Here is a 9,087-nt window from a genome sequence, read left to right on the forward strand (position 1 = left end):
CCCACTTGCAATATCCGGAGCCTCATACTGCGCATGCACCAGATCGGCCTGGTCAGATTCTCTTTCTGTGCTTCTGCACCATGTTCCCTGCGGTGGCCATCTTAGAGGTGTCCCATAAACGCAGACAGTTTCTGTGTCCAATTGTATATCCCGGCAGCCATATTACTGCAGATGATCCTCATTTCAGATATGCATTCTATCATTGTTGTGTCTCTCCATTTGGGGACTTTCAGATGCGGACATGTAAATAGAGAGTAGTAGTTTAGAGACTAGTTAATGTGTTAGCGCTGTGCATACCATTTAGTTAGATATATACCAGAATGCATATATGATAGTGGCTGGTTCAAATAGAACAAGGTTTAAGCAAAAATAGGATTTTGGTACTTACCAGGTAAATCCTTTTCTGTGAATCCATAGGGGGCACTGGAGTACTCTTGGGATATGGACGGCTTCCACCGGAAGAAGGCACTGAATAAATTAATTTTTGAGACTACTCCTCCCCTCCATATCCTCGAGCACTTCAGTGTTTTTTACTGAGCCGAACAGGATCGATAGAGAGATTGACAAAAGGAGAATTACCTATAATCTCACGGACAACAATAAAGTTGACACAAAACGTAACAGACAACTAAACAGTTGACACCCTAACTGATTAACCTTTGTTAAATTTAAACCAGTCGTGAAAGTGTGTTACCATAAGAACCACTGAACTTCCTAAAACAGATAAACTGCTCTGGGTGGGCGTCCAGTGCCCCCTATGGATTCAAAGAAAAGGATTTACCTGGTAAGTACAAAAATCCTATTTTCTTTTTCATCCACTAGGGGTCACTGGAGTACTCTTGGGATGTACCAAAGTTTCCTCCGTGGCGGGAGAGCTGTTTGGCACCTGTAACACTAAACGGCCAAAGCTAGATGCTGATGCCGCGAACGTATCAAACTTGTAAAAGCGCACAAACGTGTGCACTGAAGACCAAGTAGCCGCACGGCAAAGCTGTGTCGTAGAAGCCCCACGACTCGCTGCCCATGACGTTCCCACAGAACGTGTGGAATGAGCTGTTACTGATGTAGGTGGCTGTAACCTAGCATGAAGGTAAGCCTGACGTATGGTCAGTTTGATCCATCTGGATAAGGTCTGCTTAGAGGCAGGCCAACCCCTCTTAGCCGCATCATAGAGAACAAACAACGTATCCGTCTTACGAACCGTAGACGTTCGGGATACATAGACGCGTAATGCGCGAACCACATCCAACGTTTCAGCATTCTCTGTTAATACCGGAACTACTATTGGTTGATTGATGTGAAAAGACGACACTACCTTTGGTAGAAAAGCGGGATTCGTCCGAAGTTCCGCTCTGTCATCATGAAAAACTAAATACGGTGACTTGCACGACAAGGCACCCAGATCTGAAACACGCCTAGCCGAAGCTAAGGCTAAAAGAAAAATCGTTTTCCAAGTGAGAAATTTAATATCCACTTGTTGTAAGGGTTCAAAGTAATCGGACTGTAAGAAATCTAAAACCAGATTCAAGTCCCATGGTGCTGTAGGTGGAATGAAAGGAGGCTGTATCCTCATTACACCCTGTAGAAACGTATGTATTGACGGCAACGAGGCCAATTTCCTTTGAAAGTAAATTGACAACGCAGATACCTGCACCTTTAGTGTGGAAAGACGTAGTCCTCCATCTAACCCCATCTGTAAAAATAACAAAAGACGGGATAAATTAAAAGATGATGTCGGAAACTTCCGAGCTTCACACCAACCTATATAAGTACGCCAGATTCTGTAATAATGAGCTGCCGTAACCGGCTTCCTAGCTCGTACCATGGTTGGTATAACAGACTCCGGAATGCCCTCTCTTCTCAAGATGGCCTTTTCAACAGCCACCCCGTCAAACGCAGCCGCGCTAAATCGGGGTAAAGGAACGGACCTTGTTGTAACAGGTCCGGACGTAGTGGGAGTGGCCACGGATCGTCTGCGAGTAAACCGAGGAGATCCGAGAACCAAGTTCTCCGAGGCCAATGAGGCGCTATTAGTATGACTGTGACGGACCCTCTCTTGATCCGTTTTAGCAACAGCGGGAGCAGCGGAAACGGTGGAAACAGATACACGAGGCTGTACGGCCACGCGGCTGTGAGAGCATCCACCGCCACTGCCCTTGGATCTCTTGTTCTGGACACATATCGTGACACCTGATGATTGTGGCGGGATGCCATCAGATCCACCTGAGGGTAACCCCACCTCTGGATCAACATCTGAAACACTTCTGGATTTAATGCCCACTCTCCTGGATGAAAATCCCGACGACTGAGAAAATCTGCCTCCCAGTTGTCCACTCCCGGAATGAACACTGCCGACAATATCACCTGGTGATATTCGGCCCATCTGAGGATCCGAGCTACTTCCCGCATTGCCATGCGGCTTCTCGTTCCTCCTTGTTTGTTTATGTATGCGACTGCCGTCGCATTGTCTGACTGCACCTGAACAGTCTGAAAACGAAACATGTACACTGCTTGTCTTAGAGCATTGTAAATCGCCCTGAGTTCCAGAACATTTATGGATAGCGATCTTTCGTGATCTGCCCAGAGGCCCTGGAGCCGATAACTCTGAACTACAGCTCCCCAACCTCTGAGACTTGCGTCTGTTGACAGAATTATCCAATTCACGACGCCGAATCGTCTCCCTGCAGATAGATTGTGTATTTTTAACCACCAGAGAAGAGACACCCTGACTTGTGGCGACAATCTCACCCTGTGGTGCATCTGCAGATGTGATCCCGACCATTGCGCTAACACCTCCAGTTGAAACGGACGTGAGTGAAATCTTCCGAACTGAAGTGCTTCGAAAGCCGCCACCATTGTGCCTAAAAGGCGAATGCACAAATGTACTGAGACTGTGCGTGGCTTGAGCACTAATTGCACCAGATGACGAATGACCTGTACTTTCTGTTGTGGCAGGTAAACCTTTTGATTTACTGTATCGAGAATCATCCCTAGGAATTGAAGTCGTTGACACGGAATTAGATGTGATTTCTTTAAACTGACTATCCAACCGTGCTGAACTAGTACATTGTACGTTAGCAAAGCATGCTGGAGAAGCAATTGTTGAGACGGAGCCTTTATGAGTAGATCGTCCAAATACGGAACAATTATTACTCCTAGGGACCTGAGATGAGCTATCATCACGGACATTACCTTGGTGAATACCCGAGGCGCTGATGAGAGGCCAAACGGCAGAGCCTGAAACTGGTAATGGTCTCGCCTTATTGCAAACCTTAAGAAACTCTGGTGAGGTGGCCAAATCGGAATGTGTAAGTACGCATCTTTGAGATCCAGTGCAATCATGAATTCCTGTGGCTCTAACCCTGCAATTACTGACCTGAGAGATTCCATCTTGAATCTGTGGTAAGTGACGTAATGATTGAGACCTTTTAGGTTCAATATTGGCCTGACTGAGCCATCTGGTTTTGGTACCAGAAACAGACTGGAATAATAACCCTGCCCCTGTTCCTGCACGGGGACCGGAATTACAACTGCAGCATTCAGCAGAGACTGAATGGCAACCTGCAGAACTGCTTTCTTGTCGTCCGACACAGGCAGTCCTGTCGTGAAAAATCTTCCTGTCGGAAGATAATCGAACTCTATTTTGTAACCCTCTAATACTAAATTGCGGATCCACCCATCTGTGGACGTCTGCAGCCACGCCCCCTGAAAGCTCTGAAGGCGTGCTCCCACAATTGGAGATCCGAGATGGGCTGGGAGCCCGTCATGCCACTGGTTTGTTAGTGGTCTTAGTGTCTTGACGACGTGCATTGGATTGTCGGGCACTACGTCCCCGACCTCTTCTACCAGGCGTGACTGCTCCTGTGCCCTGCCCACGAAAGGGCTGAGTTCTAAAGGATTTGAACGCCGGACCAGAATATTTCCGTTTAGGTATAGTTGTAGGCGATGGAAGAAACACAGACTTTCCTCCAGTAGCCTCAGAAATCCATTTGTCCAATTCAGGACCGAAAAGCTTCTCGCCATCATAAGGCAATGCCTCTATACCTTTTTTAACCTCCGTCTCCGCCTGCCAAGAACGCAGCCAAAGTGCTCGTCGAACTATGACTAGCGATGAGGACAGGCGAGAAGTAAGCTGACAGACGTCAGTAGAAGCTGTACATAGATATTCAGCAGCTTCCCAGATTTAATCCGCGAGAAGTATAAGATGGTCATCTTGCAGAGCCGACTTGAGCTCTTTTATCCATACCATTAATGCTTTAGTAACCCAAATGCCAACCAACCCAGGTCTCAGCAGCACTCCAGCTGCTGTATACATGGACCTTAGCATAGCCTCTATTTTACGATCTGCAGGGTCTTTAAGCGTAGTAGCAGTTGGTACTGGTATGGTTAACTTCCTTGTAAGTTTAGATACGGATGAATCCACCGATGGTGGGTTCTCCCATGTAGCTGTCATGGACTCTGGAAACGGGTAACTCGATTTAAATCTACGAGGTATAGAAAACCGTTTATCCGGATTCTTCCGTGTTTCCAGTAACATTTTATTAAGAGATTCCGAAATAGGGAAACACATCGGAGATCTCTGTCGTTTAGTAAAGACTACCTCATCATTCGTCAGGGGCTCCTCAGTTTCCGTAAACTCCAGCGACTGACGTACTGCTCTGATGAGATTATCAATACCTGGGCTGTCAAAATCGTCACTATCTGACTGTTGGTCTATTTCGCCCTCCTCATACTCATGTTCAGTGAGGTCTAGTATCCCAGAGACTGGAAAATTATTAGGAAAAGGAAACTTATCTTTTCCACTCAAGGTGGACCTCTGACCAGATTGAGACTCCCCTGGTAACTCAAATGGTCTCATTTTAAACTCAGATCTTGCCGCCTCTCTTTCTTCACGAGAGGCGGCCAGCTCTGATTGTAAACCAACTAATACATCTGCAAGTAAAGCCCATGGAGGGTCCAGAGATGCTGGCTTTACTTCTGTGGAAATCGTATTTGTGGCTGTATTAACAACACATGCTGTACATGTGGTGGATCCATCAGGCAACACACTCTTACAGACATGACATGAAAAATGTTTCTTAGATTTTGCTGGTGTCTTACTCATTATAAAGACAGACAATACAAACTACACACAGACAGTCTGCACGACTCAGTAATAACACCAAAGTTCCTTGTATATATCAGGCAAGTGCAGTGCCTGCCAGCAATAAGAAAACTGACCCCCAAATTCCCCTAGTACCACTCTTAAGCCGAGATGTAATATAGGAATCCTGGAACAGACAGGAGAACATTAAACATGTTAAGTACCAAGTTTTTCTACAAAGCTTAACACTGCCAATACTGCTAATGTCTCCCCCCACCCCCACGACCTCCGTGTACAGCACCGGGTCGGGGCCTACGGAACTTTGCATAGGGCCGTGTGAGCGGCCTGTACCTGTATGCCAAGGCAGCGGGGAACTCCTCGGCTGCTGCGGGCGGTCAGCGGGAGCAGAGAGCGTACTGCATAGAGCCGTGGAGCGGCCTATGCACACGCGCTCCCGGCCCGCCACACACAGCATAGAGTGGAGTGGCCTCCTGTGTAGCCAGGCAGCGGGGAACATATCGGCTGCTGCGGCGCAGGGAGCAGCGGTCTGCTAGGTAACTTAAGATGCTGGGAGCGGCGGAGAGTGAGAGCGCGCTGCATAGAGCCGTGAAGCGGCCTATGCACACGCGCTCCGGGCAGCGGTCGTTAGTGAGTGAAACATGCCCAATACAATCCCCAACAGTGGGGCGGCAGCATAAGCTGACCGCCCCTACCCAACATACCTGGACCGTAACAAAAGTCTATGACGGGGCTTCTCATCCAAGCTCCGTCCAGCTTTTTGAAGGCAGCCTGCAGGTGGAGTGAGGGAGCTCTTTACAGAGAGGTCCGACACTCACGGCTGTTCTCAGCCGCTTCCACTGTCCCTGACCCACGCCTGTTAGAAGGGGGGAAAGGACGTGGAAATCCTTGAAAGGAAAAAAAAAAAAACTTAGAAAAAATTCCAATACTTTGTGGACGAGCTCCACTATGCCTTCTAACTGTGTCGAGCACAGAAAAAACACTGAAGTGCTCGAGGATATGGAGGGGAGGAGTAGTCTCAAAAATTAATTTATTCAGTGCCTTCTTCCGGTGGAAGCCGTCCATATCCCAAGAGTACTCCAGTGACCCCTAGTGGATGAAAAAGAAATGTCATTCTGATATAGAATGTATATAGAGAGAAAAGATTTAACCTTTGATATAATCCCAGGTTTATCACTGGGTTACAAACATTAGATGATGCCCAATAGCAATATCTGAGACACGGATCATATTTCTTCAAGTACTTATCACTATTGTTGCATTTGTCATTTATTTAAATATAATATGAGGAAAAAAAATGATAAGTAATTGGATCATGATAGAAGCTTTTACATTATAATACATACTGATCATGAAATGCTATCACAGTGGAAAGATAAAAAAAAAAAGAAAAAAAAAAAGAGAAGTATGTGCATAAATAAATAATGGGCTAGAAGGTTTTGCCCACTGGGATAGTTGCCCAATTTAAAAAAAAAATGCAGATAGTAAGAAGCATACAACATGCTTGAAAAATATTGGATATATCCATGGGGATTAAGTACCGATTCAAAAAGTGAACCCCTGCCCTTTCCTTGGATTACAGCACCCGGTCTTCCTGGGTAGTCTCCTAACCCCATACTGACCGGGCCCAACACTGCTTGGCTTCCAAGATCGAATGGAATTGGGCATGCCCAGTGTGGTATGGCTGTAGGTACGATATGGGGTGGGAATCGGAAAAAGAAGAGCGAGGTGCTGTGAATGTGAACATGTGACAGATCACTCAAGTTCACGGAAAAAAGTAGAGATAGTAAACAGGAAGAAACGGACTGGTATTTCAGGACCTTGTAGTTCATGCTTACATTCACAGGAAAGGAGCTATTTCATAGCTTTTATTAAAGCCGTCTGGGTGAAGGGATCCTATTTCGTAGATCCAGTACATCTCCGTCTTGATAGGTTTGAAAGGTCACCACCTCTTTCACCTGGTGAGACCAGTTCGATGCCTTTAAATGTGAGTTCTTCTGGGTCCGAATTATGATGTACTAGAAAGTGTTTTGAGACTGCATGTGGTTGAACCTTATTTTTGATGTTCCTAATGTGTTCCTGAATTCGGAGTTTTAAAGGTCTCTCAGTTTTTCCAACATACTTCATTTTACACGGACATTCCAACATGTAGATCACAGATAGTGTGTTACAATTAATAATTTGTTTGAACCTGAAGTCCTTCTTACAACTCACATTTTGAAATGTCTTCCTGTTCGGGTGTAGATATTTACAAACATTACAGCGTCCACACTTAAAACACCCCACACATTTTGGCATGGATGTTGTGGGTGCCTCACGATTCCTTAACGGGCTCGGTGCAAGAAGGTCTTTAAGACTCTTTGATTTCCTGAAGACCATCTGTGGTTCTCTGGGTAGATGGTCCTTCAGGATAGGGTCCATATGCAAGATGTTCCAATGGGTCTTTAATGCTCTCTTAATAGTGCTTTCATGTCTACTATAGGTGATGAACATTATCCTCCTTAGTTTCTTTGGGTTTATATCTCAAAAGTTGTTTTCTCTCTAAGGCCTTAGTCCTTGTGTTTGCTTCTTCCAGAATGTGTTGAGGGTATCCTTTTTCCTTGAATCTCTCCATATAGATTAGCAGTTTGTCGCGGTCCTCGGGTAACTTGCAATTTTGTGCAATCCTGCTGAATTGCGAAAAAGGGATGTTGTTTTTCCATTGTTGAAGATGGTTACTGTTATAATGTACATAACTATTCATATCGACCTGTTTGATGTAATTTCTTGTTAGTACTACTTTCCCCGAATATGAAAGCACTGTTAAGAGAGCATTAAAGACCCATTGGAACATCTTACTTATGGACCCTATCCTGAAGGACCAGCTACCCAGAGAACCACAGATTGTCTTCAGGAAATCAAAGAATCTTAAAGACCTTCTTGCACCGAGCCTGTTAAGGAATCGTGAGGCACCCACAACATCCATGCCAAAATGTGTAGGGTGTTTTAAGTGCAGACGCTGTAATGTTTGTAAATATCTACACCCGAACAGGAAGACATTTCAAATGTGAGTTGTAAGAAGGACTTCAGAATCAAACAATTTATTAATTGTAACACACCATCTGTGATTTACATGTTGGAGTGTCCGTGCAAAATGAAATATGTTGGAAAAACTGAGAGACCTTTAAAACTCTGAATTCAGGAACACATTAGGAACATCAAAAATAAAGGTTCAACCACATGCAGTCTCAAAACACTTTCTAGTACATCATAATTTGGACCCGGAAGAACTCACATTTAAATGCATGGTCTCACTAGGTGAAAGAGGTGGTGACCTTTCAAACCTTCTATCAAGACACGAGATGTACTGCATCTACAAAATAGGATCCCTTCACCCAGACGGCTTTAATGAAAGCTATGAAATAGCTCCTCTCCTGTGAACGTAAGCAATGAACTACAAGCTCCTGAAATACCAGTCCGTTTCTTCCTGTTTTCTATCTCTACTTTTTTCCGTGAACTTGAGTGATCTGTCACGTTCACATTCACAGCACCTCGCTCTTCTTTTTCCGATTCCCACCCCATATCGTACCTACAGCCATACCACACTGGACATGCCCAATTCCGTTTGATCTTGGAAGCCAAGCAGTGTTGGGCCCTGTCAGTATGGGGTTAGGAGACTACCCAGGAAGACCGGGTGCTGTAATCCAAGGAAAGGGCAGGGGTTCACTTTTTGAATCAGTACTTCATCCCTATGGATATATTCAATATTTTTCCAAGCATGTTGTATGCTTCTATCTGCATTTTTTTTTTTAAATTGGGCAACTATCCCAGTGGGCAAAACTTTCTAGCTCATTATGTATTTATGCACATTCTTCTCTTTTTTTCTTTTTAATCTCTCCACTGTGATAGCATTTCACGATCAGTATCTATTATAATGTAAAAGCTCCTATCATGATCCAATTACTCATCAATGTTTTACCTCTCATATTATATTTAAATAAATGACA

At 44.9% G+C, this 9,087-nt stretch overlaps 2 pseudogenes; one reads left to right on the forward strand and one right to left on the reverse strand.

Moving 5' to 3' along the window:
* Window positions 1–6,674: 6,674 nt before the first annotated feature.
* On the reverse strand, window positions 6,675–6,793 carry LOC134947329 (5S ribosomal RNA; annotated as a pseudogene).
* Window positions 6,794–8,667: 1,874 nt separating this feature from the next.
* Window positions 8,668–8,786, forward strand: LOC134946226 (5S ribosomal RNA; annotated as a pseudogene).
* Window positions 8,787–9,087: the final 301 nt, after the last annotated feature.

The sequence above is a fragment of the Pseudophryne corroboree genome, chromosome 7 (genome assembly GCF_028390025.1).
Source record: "Pseudophryne corroboree isolate aPseCor3 chromosome 7, aPseCor3.hap2, whole genome shotgun sequence".
NCBI classification, from domain to species: Eukaryota; Metazoa; Chordata; class Amphibia; order Anura; family Myobatrachidae; genus Pseudophryne; species Pseudophryne corroboree.